Genomic DNA, 17,043 nt, shown 5'->3' on the forward strand with positions numbered 1-17,043 from the left:
ATGAAATGAGTTACCCAGGTGTATTAGTTTCCTTCTTCATAAAATCAGAAATTCATATTGTTTTGCTGTCTCTCTGTTGGCAAAGCTTGTGTGACATACATCTGATGTGGGAATATACAAGTGCAAACCATATACAGTTTAACTTCAATATACTTACATAAATGGCAGAATAATTATTTTTCAGCTCATGAATTTTAACACTTCTAATGTGATACCTCTCTTCTTTTGTGTTATATCTAAAAGCAAATTAGTGACCTGTTGATTTGCATCATGAGATAGGGGTTTGTTAAGGTCCCAGTAAGGAAGATATACTATAAGGTAAAGTATTGCTTAAAATACCATTTGTTGTGGCTAACACTGTAAAGGAAAAGGATAGTGTAGGTAGTTTTATTTCCTTCTAGATGCTGAGTTGTGTAGTATTGAACAGGTCCCAAATCAGAGCTCAGCACACTGGACACATCATGTCCAGGGAAAGGGCATCTGACATTTTGGTTTTTTGAGCTCTTACAAGATTTTCTTAAAACAATTCTATTTCTCATGTCTACTGTCAAACAGAAAGTCAATTCACTTAAGGACTGTTTTTTGCACTTTTGGATGAGGGCAAGGACACACAGTCAGTGTAATGAGCGGTATGAAGTGAGAGCCACCTGTGGGCTCCTCTCCTCCAGCTGGCTGTGTCCTGCAGCCACGGGAGATGTGACACAGCAGAGCCTGACTGCCAGGTCTGCATCAGCACAGCACCGGCCTGAGCCTCCTGTGGCCATCACTGATCCCTCATGCAGGCAGCATCAATACACAGCCCTTGGATAAAGAGCCACACAGTGATGCAGTTACACATCTAGGTTTTGAGGGCACCAATGTTTTCAGGGCAGATATACAGCCTAGGTGGGGGGGGAGTGGTCCTAGCTGGAACTTTTAAGTAACTTCCATATCATCATCATCATCATCATCATCATCATCATCATCATCATCATCATTAATACTACTACTAATAATACGTTATAAAATATAGTGTGATGCCGAGAATAGATAAGTTTACCTCTCCCTATTAGTTTGTTGAACTCTAGACTGATGGAGGGTGTTCTTGAGCTTGTGCATAGTTTTACATTGACATTAATTAATTAATGTTGTTGGGGGCACGGTGTGGTAGTGATGTTTGGATTTTCTTCTTTCTTCCAGTTTATAAAGAAACTTTTTTACAATAATTTTTTAATAGAAATATTTTTTAAGAAGTAGCCTGCAAAACTCTCAGCTGAAAGTAGGAACTTTTGTATTTCATAATGGCTCATTGGCAAATAGATGGCACATTTTTCACCTAGTAGAAAAGTAAAAATAATAATTAAAATTAAAGTGTGAAAAAGTTTACTCAGCACAGTATTCAACTTCTCCTTGATTTGCGGGGAAAAAATCCAACCCCACTGCTCAGTTATCTACACTGTGATTCATCAGCTGCTGTCTCCTGGGCAGGTCTGACTGCTGATTGGGCACAGAACTTCTCAAGGTGTGTCTTTTGTCAAGAAGCTTTTGCATTTTAAGAGCACACAGTAGACCATGATAGCCTCCTGCTATGGTAAGAACTGTTGTATGTCTATTTATTAACCTGTACAGTCTCACTGTTAGAAACAATGCTTGATGGTTAGTAACAAATAATTATGTGTGTTAGCAGATGTTTCCAAATCAACTTTTTGTGGGTTTAAAATCTGGACAGATTTTAATTTTGGATCTTACCTGTGACAGCTATTGCTCAGTATGCTAGTAGTGATTGTTAAAATTCTGAATTAAAGTAACTGTGGATATGTAATAATGAGGGGTATTGTCAAATCCAAAGAGAATTAGATTAAAATATTTTTGTAATGTTGTCATACTTTGAGAGAGAAATGTTTATAATATTTTAGATGGTTTATATTTTTTATAAAAATTGTATGTGTTAATTATTTTCAAGTTAAGCAATACAAGGAAACTTTCTTCTCATGTTGCATTATCTTCAGGTCAATTTTATTTTTTCAGAGTTATGAATTGCCTTTTTTTTTGTGAATTTATCAATCTAAATTATTTGATTAATTAATTAATTAATCTGATTTTCACATATCTTTTCAGTTGACTTTGAAAAAATAAGGGAGAATCCTGAGGGAAAATACAGGGATATATTAGAAATATTTTTACTTTGTAACTGATAGGCTTTTGTGAGTTTAACTATCAAATAAAAATATGCAATCACAGGGATTGAAAAAATTTGAATCGTGCTACATAGACAAGTTTGCATGTAAATGTCTGTGATCTAATACTGGTGGAGGATGGCAGAAAAGGCTGGGGAAAAGAGCAGCTGTAATACCCAGCAGGGTAATGTCTGCTCTCCTCCTTCACAGAGCGCTGCTCAGAGCTCAGTGCACATGACTGTACTTGTTTCAGCTCTTGGAAAAATGTTGCAGTCATGGCACAAGCACCAACTTCTTTGTGAGGGATGATACCTAGTAAAAGGAGAGTTTCATTTTAATATTACCTAAGTAAAAAATTAATTTTACAATAGTACATAACTGAAAACAAAGAACCTTTAAGGATATATGATTAAAAGAGATATTTAAGAAGTAACTCTTTCACCAAACTATCAAAACCACAAGGGTTTTGTAGGTATTCAGACAGAAGTTTCTTGCTATTGAATTACATGGATTGACTTCTAGTGCCTTGGCATATTTCTTGGTTTTAAAAGATTTTGTGCTTTACAGTTTTGTGCTTTAGAATAGTAAGATTTTTTGTTTATGTACTTGAGGAATGTCTTCACAATTAGTAAAGTTAGAGTGGATTTTTTTCTCAGAATTTTAACTCTGAGCACCAGTCAACACAAGAGGTGCCAAAATGCTGGTAAATTAGTGTTATATACATAACATACTTTTCCTAAACATGGTTGTTTTGATCTCTCCCAGCCTTTTCTTGTTTGCATATTCACCTCTGTGATACTGTAATATCAGAATACCTTTCTTTCTAGGCCTTCTTATAATGACACCAAACATATTCTTCTCACCAGCAGCTGGCACCATCAAAGAAAGATTTTTCAGTATGCAAATAAACTTAGCTAAAACAGCAATTTATGTTATTTAAGTCATGCTCTTGTCTTGCTTGTGCTGGCTTTAGCTGTATGTACAGGGATGAGAGACTGGTTTCTATTTCTATGAGCCATGCTATCAGCAAAGGAGGAAGATAGTAAGAACTTTGAAATGCATTCATGAGCAAGCCCCTCATGGTGCAATTAATTTAACCATTCCCTTATTTAGGTGATGTTTTTGTCTGGGCTGAAGTTTTAAGGATCCATGTGTGTCCTACACTTCAAGCTCATTTTCTCAGTCTTGCCGCCAGTGTGCTGCAACACAAGAAGAACTAAAGTGCGAGTACTTTAGAGGCAGGTGTGCTTCATGAGGTTAGAAATTTGATTTCAAGAAATGAGATGTCGTGCCTTTGTTGCTTGGATGGCAAAATTATAAGATATTCTGAATTACATATTTTTAGGTGTGTTTTGCTTTCAAAAGATGAAGCATGCCGTACCTTACAGTCCCTACTGCTGAATCACCACACTGTTATTTCTAGAGTTGGGTGTTATTCATCAACCAGCTTGAGAAAGATACATGTATCTGGCTAAAGAATACTCTCAGACAGTATTTGTCCAATTGGAGTCCAGGAAAATCACTCAGCAGTTTACAATCATTGTCATGGCAGATCACATTAGTGTCTGCTGTGTACATGTGCATTCAGTCCAGTGTTTGTAAAAGAGCAAATACTTAAAAGAGCAAATACTTATTTGTGTCTTCCTCTTTGGCCACATGCAGGAATAAACTGAGTTCAAACAGCAAACTGCTAATCTCAACTTCTTGAAAACAGCCATTCATTTCATGCCCATAACTTTTTCTATGTGTCCCAGCAGCTGATTGCAATCACCAGTGCCAGTGTTTAGACACTCGTGGATCTGATTTGTTGCACTGAAGTTCCACATCTCAGTGCGTTATTGGTTCCTGCAGGAAATGGCACTTACAAACTGTGCAAGGATTGCATAATCCTTTGCAATGGATTATATGATTTGAATTATAATTAGATGCCAGGCTAAGTACTCTTTTTGTAATATAGAAGGGTTTCTGAAAAAAAAGGAAAATAATCTAGTCACTGTTGGAGTATTTTCTGTATATTTTTAGTGAAAGGCCTCTCACTTTATTTGATGGAATAGTGTCTTCACATTAGTGCTGCTTTCTTAACTGTGTCTAATCTCATTTGATTTAAGCATCATGGAATAATAAAAAAATCAATGTAGCATAGATTTGTTTTCAAGTCAAGCAGGGGGCTAGCAAATCAGTAAACATCAGTTCATCACGTTTAATTAGCCAACAGGAATTTTCTGAAACCATTAAACAGGATCTTGACAATTTTGATCTAGGCTTATTAATTTATAGTGAAGCTCTGGTATGAAAACTGAAAACTTTAAATCTGACTCTGTTTTCCTTTACACAGAAATTACAAAACAGTTTGTATAGTTTTAGTAGCTCCTTCAATAATGTGAAACATTTCTTTTAGTCCCCTTCCACCAACCTATGAAGTTGAAAAGATTAGTATTTGTCTCAATCTTTGGATCATTTGCAGAATTAAAAGAACATAAACAACTCATAAATTCCTTTACATATCAATATATCAAATGCAAATATGTGAACTGTGCAGTATTAGAGCAGTGACCTTCAACCAGACTCTAAGTCAAGAATTTCTGTTTCCAAGGCTTCTCATTCTTGCCGAGTATTTTCCTGGCATAATGTATGGATCTTTTGTGATGTGTCGTTTGCTGGAGAATGAATGGAGGCCCTCTGGCCCATTTATCCTACTGTCTCACTTGGGATTTGAACTATTTTGCTAGAAAAGAATGTCTAGTGCTCTCACTTTCAACTCTAATCCCCCCATCATTAAGCTTGCTGTAGCAGTTCCCTGCTGCATAACTATTTTCCCAGCTGTAGAGCCTAATGATGGTTTTGAAGAGTAACTAAGATTTACAGGATATTGTATGTTTGTGCTTTTGAAGCTCTCCATCATGAATATGTTGTATCTTAGAATGAGAAAATATACCTCTATTTTGAGTAATTTTATTTCACTTCCTCCATACACTTTCTTTTTTTCAGTTTGGCTTGTCTCTTTTTGTACTGTCCTTGTCTCAAACAGTTGAAATTAGGGCCAGCTGATACTGACATAAAAGCTGTAGTAGACTGAAAAGCACTGTGGATTATTTTACTTGGGTTTATTGGGGCGTGGGGAGTTTGTTGTTAGTTTTTTTTTTTGGCGGGTGTTTTTTTTTTTGTTTTGTTTGTTTGTTTGTTTTGGTAAAAACAAAAGACTCACTTTGTATGCAGGCAGATACCATTTAAGAAGAAAAATACTATTATTAAATATGTCTGTCTTTAACAGACAGACATATTAACCCAAGTTAAGGAAATTATTACTTACTATAAGGTAATTTGGGAATATTTTTCATTATAATTCCCCAATATTAGTGGTTTTTTCTTACCCTACATCACAACTTCTCAGAATATTAACAGTTTTTTTTTTCAAATTGCATACCTCTGCTGTTAATTTTCCCTTAAGACTTGCCAAAATAAAGCTATTAAAAAAAATGCCTTGAGGACAGCATCACTTTACAGGAATTCAGTCAGAAGACAACATACCAACTGATGCAATTCAACTATGGATTTTTTTTTATTAATGGGGAGAAAAATTATGTCCTTAAAAAATAGAAACTTATTATCTAGGCAACTCTTGATCTACTTTTAGAGCTATTAATATGTTTACAGACTCTTCCACTAGTGAAACTGCACTATTACTCATGTAACAGCAAGGAAAAAAAAAACAAACATGGAAAATTTTAGTCATTCTCACATGTCAGCTTTTTCTCTAATCATGTTTTACTGCAGGCTTTTGGCTATTTATTTTGTTCTATGTTAGATTCCTGTTCTCTATTCTCTTTACTCTCCCTACTGACTTCAGCTTAAAATTTTCTTGATGTCTTTTCATCTGTCCAGTTTTAGCTACTGCTTTTCTTCCTCTTTACTGCATCTCACATTTTTCTGTCTGTGTCTTTCTCATTAATACCAAGTTTATTTCCTACTTTTTGAAAACACTAGTAGAAGGATTCTCTAGAAGTGGAGTCCATTAAACTGTAAGAGGAAAAGTTAAAGGACAGCTTGATAGCTTGAGGACCAGGATAGCATAGAGTTGTTTAGTTATACCAAGAAAGAGAACAACTTTAAAGAAAACTGCAATAAAATTTTGAAATATCAGAATGAGCAAAAATGGTCTAGGAAATGAATCATATTACTTTGCTCATGAAGTTTAGGGACCATCAGTAAGTGCAGTGCTCCTGACGGGTGTTGCGCTGTTTTCTGTGTGCAAGTTCTGTACACCCGTGCCCAGCCATGTCATTAGAACTGAGAGCAGAACATTTCCATATAATGTTAAGTATTGTATGGAAATATTTCTTTATATTGTAGGTTGGATTACTTGAGAGACTTTAACATAATTCTCTCAACTATACAGTTTAATACAATGACTACTGTATTACAGATTGGTGCACTTCCTTCATCTAATTTCTAGATTTATCAGTGTGACTTGTAAAATGAACATAGGTACTCATGCTAATAAAGTGCAGGTTTTACAGTACAATGCTGTCAAATCCAAAGAGACAGCAAAGTGAAACTTGCTTACCCTCCTGTTCCAGCAGAGATCAGACTCTCTTCCTGCAGCAAGCCTAATGCAGGCTCACTTGGGAGCCTGCTATTGAGCAAGCCCTCCAGGACAGGAGAGGAGCTGGTTCTGGTTTAGTTCCATTTTGTGGAGTGCAGCTGCTGATGTATAACACAAGTCTGTGTTATTTTTTGCATGCAGATTTAGTTCTGTATTGTAAACACTAAGAATATCTTTGAAATAGGTGGGTTTTAAATGAAGGGAAATATATCAAGGCAGAGCTGCTGTTACTACTGCAGAGAGTTCTAACTAAGCCATCTTTGTCTTTTGCTCCTCTAATGTGAATACATAAAGCTTCAGGCAGATGGCAGAGGAAACATTTAATAAGTTAAACTCCAGTGCTTTAAAGCACTGAAGCTCTCCTTTCAGGTTGCACATGATACACTATAAAATTTGTGATGAGTTTATCTGGTAATTGCAGGATTACAGCCAACCCAACCAAAGGCAAAGTAATACTACAGGTAGGAGCCCAGTGCTTCAGCTGCAATGCATTAGGATTTTAACTCAAACTAAGATACACCTGTGTCCCTGACCAGGTGTTCAGATATTGCTGCAAATTAAGGGCTTGGCTGAAGCAATCAGCTTTGCTCTGAACCTTAGCTGAGATCCTTTAAGTTACACTTGAGAACCAAAGTTCCACTGGAAGGTCTCCTACACTGCAGCAGTATGGATCATCCTGTCTCTGCACTCGTGCTGTTCTTGGAGCACACTGTTACAGAATGTGGTGAGGCAAGGCTGGAGAGCTTCTGAGGAAGAGGGTCAGTGTACAGCACAGTGTCAGTAGGAGCTTGTCATGTGGAACTCTGCAGAACAGAAGCCAGCAGGTAAGGAAAGCTCAGTGGTGATGACTGAGAAATCAGTAGAATCCAGCCTCCATTTAAGGATTCTTCATGCCTTGAATGCAGTAACGCTGCATCACAGAGTAGCAGGGAAACAGGAAGGGACTGGAAATCCTTTGTGCTATCTGCAGAAATACCAATAAAAATGGTATGTAGACAGATTTGGTAAGGAATTAAGTTTGCTACCACAAAATTAATCAAAAATACTCTGAACAAATTTGAATTGGCATTGCAAGTTAAGACTGGCTCAGCATTTTGTTTTATCTACCTGTGGTGCTTTTTATCTGTCTCTAGTACTCCTGGCACTGCCTATACCATATCTTCAAAGGGAAAGGAAGTCTCTTTGTTTATTAGACTTGCCCTGCATTTACAAAAATATGGCTAGTAGCATTTTTGCGTGTAAGCTCAGATGATTCAAAGGAATTCCTGAATTGCTACTAGTGTTTTCTCCAACTGGAACCCAAGTATTTTGCCATTTAAACTTGCTAGCTGTTTGGGTCCAAAGGTGTGCTACAAACCAAGTTACTGATTTTTGCATATACAATTACAGGTAAGTAAAGGATCTGACTCTTATAGACAGATTGACTTACTAAGAAAGTTAATGAGGTTATGACCCATCTTGCCCTTTATGGTTGAGCTCTCCATAAAGCAGCTTCCTATGTTTTATGATTTTTAGCCCAAATTTTAGTGATACTCAGCCATTTTTTATTGCTAGTTGTCTCAGTGCAAGTTACATAGTATTGTGAATTCTAGCCCTAACTGCCATGTATACAAGGACATTCCATTTAGAAAACAGAAAAAACATCAATCTGAAATTAAAATTTATATTAAAATGTAATTTTTCCAGCTTTGTGCCCAGTGCCTTACAGAATCATTCTTATTGAATACAGTAGTTTATTTTAATAAACCTGTTTATTTGATCTTGATTATCTTAAAGGTCTTTTCCAACCAAATGATTCTCTGGTTCTTGGTCATCTTCAGGAAATACACTACTTTTCCTTTTTAATTATGGGGTGATTAAAACGAAACAAATCAGCAAGTGGTTTTACTTTCTGACGGTGTAGAATTTAAGACTAAATTATTTTTAATTTCAAAGTTATTTTTTTAATTGCTTATCGTGCAGCTTTTTTAATCTGGAGGTAGCAACTAGCATGTTATGTTCTGCTCCTAACCCCTAAACAGTTCTTATCACTTTGTTGTAAAACAAAAGTCAGCAAAAATGAGTGCATAAGTAGATAGGAAAATGTACCAGGCATGACTTTGTGGCTTGGAGTACCAGACTAATGAGGAGGAGTGAGAGGCAAAGAGTAGGAAGGAGAAGACAAATCCTGTTGTTAACTACACAGTTCAGGAGTTCAGAGCAGCCAAGCAGTTAGAATATATATACACAAGAGCAAAGGCAGGTTGCAGAGTAAAAAGGCTCAGCACTACTAAACTCTTGCAGAAAAGGAGAAACCAAGCTGAGATAAACTAAACTTTTTGTTCTAATCAATTTCAAAGCAAAATTAGCTTGGCTGGCTCAAACTACATTTGCCAGTTTCTTAAAACAAGAAGATTGATTTAGCAGATTTAGCACTGGGGTATGTGAGAAGTGCCACCATAGTCCTTCCTTTTCTTACACTGCAAAAACTGCCATGTGGGTGCAGAATGAAGCACAACTTGAGAGCACGTTTGTCTGTGGGTCATGATTTAGCAAATACACCTGCAGTGTATTTTTTTGTTATTTCTGCTGCCAGTTTGATTCTTATCACAAATCAATTTTGGTAGATTAGACAGCACTCAAATCCTAGAGTTAATTAGTCATGTGAATAGCTCAGCCTTAAAAAAAAAAAAAAAAAAAAACCCTGTATTTTTTGTAGAACACAAATTTGCAGAATTTCTGGAAAGACAGACCTAAGTTAACGATAAAGTTTTGAACAGCAGAAGGCAAATAAAAAAATATTTTAAAAATTAAAAATAAAGAAATTGTGGTGCTTTTTCAGAAGTTCTGTGTCTCTGAGCAGCCTTATTAAAAATATGGCAGTCCTACTATTTCCTTCCTATTCTGAAGGGCAGAAGAGCTGAACAGGAATGTATTAAACGGTAAAACATTTCAGAAACCCATTGCAGTAACTAGTAGTTGTAGAACTTGAGACAGGCCGTGGTCCTGGATCTGCACATTTTTTTAAAAACACTCACTTGTGAAGGGGCACAATTTTGTGTTTTCAGTAAAATAGGACCATTTTGTGTATTCAGCTTAGCATCTGACCACACAAATGGTAGACTTGGTGCAATGGAGGTGAGGAACTTCTGAGTTGATATGGCTGAGGAATTGAAAGGAGCAGGACTAGAATGTTGAAGTCGGGTCAGTCCACAGTAAAATTTTAGCATAGAATCACAGATGTAAACTCCTTTCTTCTTCATCCCTCTCTGCACAGAGAGCTTAGCATGCTAGCTTTAATCAGATTTCTGATTATATGGCATATGTATTTACAGTCTGTTACTGTTGGGTGCATTATAGGCTCTGGCTGTTCAAGCTGAGAAGCAGCTGTGGAGTCTTTTCAACAGTGAATACTGGCTCAATTTCAGCACTGAACTAACACACTGCTTGTGCAGGTAGGATGAATTCCCATCTAGCTACAAAAGACCACACAGACACACAGAAAGATTTACTAGACAGTAGTGACCAACATTTTCTGTCTGTTTGATTATCATAATTCTATTTATTAATTTGAGTCTCATCACATAAATACTGTTACAATTGGCTCTAGCCTTCAAAAGATCCGCTAAGTTGCTTATACTGAATGTATTTGGAGATTTCTACTAGTCTTTTCTGGTGATGTGCTGGGTTCATTAATACTTGATCACTTGATTGCTGTCATATCACCTGCATTAAGCACAAACATTTACCATTTCTGGGAATCAAAAAACATACACAGCAGATTCATTTTTAGACTTATGGCAGGAGAATGTACAATGACTAATGTGGCTGTAGAGATAGTTAGGGAACTGCCCAGACACTTGTACACTGGGTCAAGTATTGTTAAAATCTGCAAGAGCAAAGTGATATTTTCAAAATTGTTTGAACTAATTTGTGTTAGTGGAGCAGCTTTGTGCCACATCTGCATTCCACGTGCAATGCAAGAACACTGGCATTAATTGGACCAAAAGTCTCTTCCTAGGACAAACTTTTGCTTATAGAAGTGTTGTAAGAACATAAGTATACAGGGATATTTACTACCCCAGCCTGTCACCACAGCTGTTAGTAATTAATCCTGTAAAAAATTTCAGAGATCTTGGTTGTGTCTTTGTTTTAAATAGTTTTTTATTTGTTGTTTTATCTGCATAGACCATCTTTTCAACTCATTTCTCTTTTTTCTACCCAGGACATGAGTGACATCATGTTCCCTATTGAATAAGATTGTGTGAAAAACTGCTGCTTCTGTTTTAGAACTTTGGCTTAATAATTAAGAATATTAAGCCACACAATCTTATTCAATGGAGAAAGTTACACTCCTGTATGTAAGGAAAATAAATGAAGGGTGGTTAGTCTATGCCTTCCATAAGTACTACATAAAGAATTATGAACCACTGTCTTAGTTGTTTCTTGTAAGCTAGTGATGATAACATTGACATCCCACCAACTAAAAACACCTGATTTGAAGTCTGACATAAAGTAGCTTGACGTCTGTGGCATTTTTTGTGAGATGTCTGGCATGAAAATCTGCTGTGTAGTTGCTGAGTTAGTATGTATTTAACTCCTGATTGGTACTTTGTAGACTATTTATCTTTACACAAACGTTGGCCAGAACAGCATATACAAGTTGAGTAATGTTTTGTATTTGTTCCTCTGTAGTCTGCAACAGATTTGCTAAACGTTGGATTGACAAAAGAATCCATGTTGGAAGTATCCCTTCAGTGCCTATACTGCCAACAATATTTATGCTAATAGTTTCTTTTGAAATAATCCAATATTTCTTTTGAAATAATCCAACATCCTTCACAACAATTTCTCAAAATTTCACCAAAAATATATTGGACTTCAAACCAATTTGAAGCAAGGAAACATGAAGTAAATGAGGACTAAAATAAATGAGTTAGAGTACTGATAGTTGTTCAGCATATTACGTGATACTGCATATTCCTAGTAGCTCTGTCTGCTCTGAGCTATTCTGGTGAAACCACTCGTCTAGGTTCAGGCTGAACAGCGTGTGTAATGTCTGTGACAGTCTGAGCCTTGGAGATGGAATTGGGTGAACAGAGTAGTCTATTCAGATAAGTGCAGGGGATTCATTCACATGGAAATCATTCCTGGCACAGTCGAAACAAAGTATGAGTGAAAGAGGAAACAAAAAGGAGCCACAGCGAGCTGCACTCCCAGCAGCAGTAAATCAGCAGAGCTTCATTGTTCACAATAAATGTAAGTTACTTTACATCACATCAGTCTCACCCACAGTTTTCAGAGATGGTGGTGACACATAGTCCTACATTAAAAGATTGCTTTAGATTCATTTGATACTTGATTCTCAGCTATGTGTAGAAATCATGTTATACCAGTGTAACAGCAAGCTTTAAAGTGAAATGATTTTCACCTTCCTTAAAAGCCCAAAGATGTTTTTCTATAGTACTGAAAAGTTGGATGAGACTAGTTTAATTCAGTAAAGGGTAGAAAAAGTGCAGAGCTAGCTAGTACCAGCAAAAACCTTGCATGATACCTAGGAAATCTGTATTTTTTTTGAGTTTTGTTGTGTCAGATGCGCTTCCACTAGGAGGAGTTGTCATCATGTCCTTACCCTATAAGGTTATCAGACTTGTGCTTTAATTTAACTCATTTGATGAAAATGTGATAGTTCACAGTGTAACTATAAACAATCTATAAAGTTCACCTATGTCTACCTAGCTTGTAGCACACAAACTGCTAATTGGTGGCAATATAAATATGAAAAGCAGCTTGCAGCTTATGGTATCCTACAAGCAAACTTATGTTTGTCATTTGCATTATGGCAAAAATGAAATGTATTTCTGAAAGATTACAATTCATTTTAAATTTCAAGTTTTCCATAGAACTTTGAGAATTTCAGAGTTTTAAATTATGTTTTAATAGTCAGTTAGGGGAAAAGCTTGAAATGAAATGCCAAGAAATTCCAAGAAAGAAGAAAGAAGAATAAAAGTTAAATCTTATATGTACACAGTCTTGGGATTTTTTTAAATATCCTTTTTTGTTTGAAACTTACATTGCAAATAGTGATTATGACTTTAAAATGTGATGGTTTAGAAGTTTCAGTGGGATATTCTTTCATTTTTATTTTAAATTCAATGTAATAGAGCCACTGCTTGAATTTAAGTGCTTGTTTTGCTCTGTTTGTAAATGAAGTGTTGCAAGATAGCGGGACATTTGGTGGTAAACAGTTTTGCCTTGTTTTTGTTAGTGTTTTCCTGTACTCATCTCTTCTCAACAAATAATGAAATATGATTCTGGTAAAATGTGTGTTTTGGTCACTTTTCAGCAATATAGCTTCTGCATAGACTCCCATGGGATAAAGAGATAAGAGACCTTAATCAAGCCTGTCCCTTCATTGAGAGAGAAAGGGACTGTTTTAAGAATACATCAACTTGGCATGCTTAAATGACTTTCAGATTGTTCTAGAGAAAAAAAAAAAAAAAAAAAAAAAAAACCAGATTTTAAACCTCTTGGGTATTACAAACCAGAACTGAAATTTTCCCTGCAGTTTTATCATTTCTGCTGTTCAAGGACCCTGAGTTTTGCACTGAATCAAAAAGCTACAGTGACTTAAGAGTGCTGCCACTCCCTAGATAATTACCAATCTTTTTACTGTAGTTGCTCCCAGAACACAGTTGGCCAAAGTAAGGAAGTCTGTGCCTCAGTTGCTTTATTTTGCAGTCCAGGATACATTAAAGGGTTTATGTTTGCATGCAGATGCTGTTCTGGATGGCAGAGTCCATAACCTGTAGTAGGATTTGACTGGATGCTTAACGTCTCAAATGTTCACTTTTGCTGTATAAGCAGTTCCTTGCCATTGCTTACTTTGAGGCAGCACAAGCTTTTTTGTGGATGTACAGTGAAGGGAAAAAGACACCTGAGTTTACTTGAAATAACAGCCCCTTTTTCTGGGTAATTTTCTCTACCAGGTCAAGTCTCTCTCTTTTCGTGATTTTCTTGTGCATTTTCTACATGTTGTAACAGGGTTTATCAGAGGTACTACTTTGATAATTTTATTTATTTGCTTCCTTTTGTCACCGCATTATCACTGTAAGAAGATAAGCCTTTTTTTACATGCATTCTTATGCATTCTTTTTCCCTCTTCACCCTTGATGGCCTGTGGACAAGGATTCTACATAGTTCACATTCCCATCTATGAAACTTTCTTACTTAGGTAGTTCTTCCCTTATAAGATGTCTTTTCATACAAGTCTGGAGTTGGAATCTGATTGTAGTAATTATTACACAATGAGTAGTTGTCTCCTATTATAGCTTTTCATGCAGAGTTAACCAAAACATCAAGGTTTTGCATATTGTTTCTACCTGAAAAAAAGAATGGACATAATTTACTTGTGATGTCATCCAGTTTATGTGCAATGTACCAAGCTCTGTTCCTGTGAATACAGATAGGAAGGAATTTTTGGTCCTAGTTTCCAACTCCTTTTAGCCACAGTCTTTGGCCCAGTAAGTGCTTTCTCTGGAGTGACCAGTGCACAGCACCAGTATTTGTTTGATCAGTGTCTGACACTTTGCTTCTGCTGGTGGATTGCTTTTCAGGTATTTCTACTGCTTTTGTCTCTTGCCCCATCTTGCAGGTACCCTTCCCTTTTTGTTAGCAGAAAAGATGGACTTGGCTTTATAACAGACTTCAGTAAGTGCATTACAAGCTCATAGCTTTATTAGGTTAGGAGAACCTTGTCCAATTCTTAACTGCAAAATTTATTTAAGGCAGTAGGCTAGAACAAGTGTCATGGAAATTATGGCAAATTACCATTACTGTAGAAACAAATCTCAGAGAAGACGGTTAATTTTCTCACCAAAAATTTTAAGACTTCTGTGAAGATGAAGCAAGCTTTGAGGTCATTGACTGATACCTTATGGCTTTCCCACGCTGTCTTTAGTATTCCTTTTACAAAACAGTTGTATTTTGATAAAGATATTAAATTGGAAATCTGTGTATTTTTGAAAATTAACTGTACTACTTACAACATGCCTTGCACTTGGCAAATTGTTTAAAGAAGAGAGAGGAGAAATAGAATTATGACCTGGTCTGCAAGAGAAGAGGTAGCTTTTTTGTATTATGGTGGTAAGACCTCTGAGATGTGACATCACAAGCTTCATGACCACTTCCAATTTTTAAAATGTTTAAAAGTTTTCATTCTACAGCATTCAGAAATTGGCACACAAACGACAGACATTTCCTGCCACTTGAACATGCGTTACAATACAACATTCCTGAATGAATTGCTTAGTTAAGCACAAATAGTTATGATCAGCAAAAGGGACCGACCTTTGGTCAGTGTTATTACTCAGTGCCACAACACAGGACCTGAGGTGTGCATGATGTTGCATGGAAAGGTCAGATTTATTGAGGCTGTAATTTAGAGGGTTTGTTGATTTCATTAATGACAGGAAAAGATAAAAGTACATCTGAAGTGGAAGTACATCAGAATCTATCTGGAAACAAAACTGATGGGCCTTTCATTCAAGGTAGGAAAGCATGCTAAGTTCAAGTGATTAAAAACCTTAAGTAAACTTACTTGGGCAAGTGTCCAATAAATCAATTAATATTAATTATTTTGTCACAGCAGGAGGCTAGTTTTAATTTGGAAGTAAAATCCAAGTCAATTTTGCTGAAACAGAAAAGGCACAATAAGGGAAATTACTTTCCAGATGAGATGAAATTGCTGGCTCTGCTGACTCACATGAGTAATTTTGCTGGGGACAGGATTATACCATGATATGTGCCTTGATCCTCGTCGTATTACTGCTTGAATCCCAAAGGGGCACTGAAAAAGGAGCATGAATTACTGTGCCTGGAATTCTTACTATAATCACACTGTGATTTGAAGTTACTCAATCGTGGTACCTTTGTCATACACACTTTTTAAAAAGTAGTGATGCTAATTTGACAAAACTATAGCTGCATTTAGAACCTGACATTACATATTACTTACCTTGTGTTTGCAGTGTAACAAGGCAATGTCAGCAGCAGCATCTTTTAATGGTTCTGGGATACTGTGATAGAGGAAAGTACCAATGACTTATCAGTCTAGTACAGCATTGTAGTGTGAACCACTGGATTTAAAAGCTACTTATAAAGCTCCTTTCTCTGTGCATTTTCATCACCTGTGCCCCAATATGCATGACTGCAACTGTGAGAGAGAATGCAGGAAAGCACTCTGAAAGCAAAAGTTCAGCTCAGTAGATCAGAGAGCTGTGCTAGGAATCTCCCATTATTGCTCATTTCATAACTTTTTAGCAGTAACTTGATTTCATAAAGCCTCTGAACAGGTGGTGTTCAGAAATAGAAGGATATAAACCTAGGTGGGATTTAAATTGTTTCTTTTTATGTGAAAACCCCTGAAATTATATAAATTATGTGGATAGTTCTGCAAGAACTTCCATGTAAGGAGTCCAGAATAAATTCACTCTTGAGCTTGTTAAGTAATAACAGAAGTCTAACTGAATAAATAGAAGCAAGTCATGTAGCCTTAGTGGTTCTATCCTAAAAATCTGGTGACCTGACTAAACATATGATGATCTCTTTTTGCAGGTCCTTAAATGTACAGAAGCAGACAGTTTTTAGAATAGATAAATAGAACACAGATCTTGTATTTCTCTGCAATACATGCTGTCATTTAATTTTTCTTCCCTTCCTTTCCCTGGAAAGGAAGGATATTAATTTCTTAGTAGGGAAAATATATGTGCCCAAAATCTGCCACACACTTTGCCAGTGTGTTCGTAATCATATTTTGCATCTTAAAAAATGTTGACATTACCTGCCTTGAGGAAAAGTTAATCCTGTTTTCAGAGATAAAAATAAATAGTGTAAATGTAGAATAATAGGAAACTCCCTCTGCCTGCGACCACATCTCATAATGATATATTTAGTGGGTTTTACAATTTGTTTTGCAATTCCATTTTACTCTTAACCTTGATAAGGCTGTGAATATCTCTTGAGTCCTGACCACTAGGCTGTACCCTGCATCCAATGAACAGTGTAACATGGGTTAAATAAGAGTTACTGGAGTTTATTCTCCAAAACTACCATTAGCAGAAAGACCAGAAAGGCAATTAGTTGCCTTGTGAGAGAAAGGGAATGTTTTTCTCCTTCAGTTGTAGGAGAAACTTTTCATTAAAACAAAAAAGGATAAGTCTACCAAGGTGTTAGCAAAGACTTAATAGCATGTAAAAGTGTGCCATAAATAATCCCATTCAAAGGTGCAATTGCAGTATATTTGAA

General features: G+C 36.3%; 1 protein-coding gene and 1 long non-coding RNA gene across 4 annotated transcripts in view; one reads left to right on the forward strand and one right to left on the reverse strand.

The window, feature by feature from the left end:
- Positions 1-972: 972 nt before the first annotated feature.
- Positions 973-17,043, forward strand: part of BCAR3 (BCAR3 adaptor protein, NSP family member) — an 87,666-nt gene continuing 71,595 nt past the window's right edge. Inside the window, exons 1-2 of one of the 3 annotated variants that reach the window (XM_068199798.1) lie at positions 973-1,570; positions 10,099-10,193. The gene's annotated coding sequence lies outside the window, so the exon portion shown is untranslated. The remainder of the gene's footprint in view (positions 1,571-10,098; positions 10,194-17,043) is intronic. The other 2 variants (XM_068199797.1, XM_068199799.1) reach the window with 2 other exon arrangements.
- Positions 1,419-7,538, reverse strand: LOC137479377 (uncharacterized). Its single transcript, XR_011002201.1, has 2 exons — positions 7,379-7,538; positions 1,419-1,588 (listed from the first exon to the last, which is right to left on the reverse strand). It is a non-coding gene; the product is annotated as an uncharacterized lncRNA (long non-coding RNA).

The sequence above is a fragment of the Anomalospiza imberbis genome, chromosome 9 (genome assembly GCF_031753505.1).
Source record: "Anomalospiza imberbis isolate Cuckoo-Finch-1a 21T00152 chromosome 9, ASM3175350v1, whole genome shotgun sequence".
Taxonomy (NCBI): domain Eukaryota; kingdom Metazoa; phylum Chordata; class Aves; order Passeriformes; family Viduidae; genus Anomalospiza; species Anomalospiza imberbis.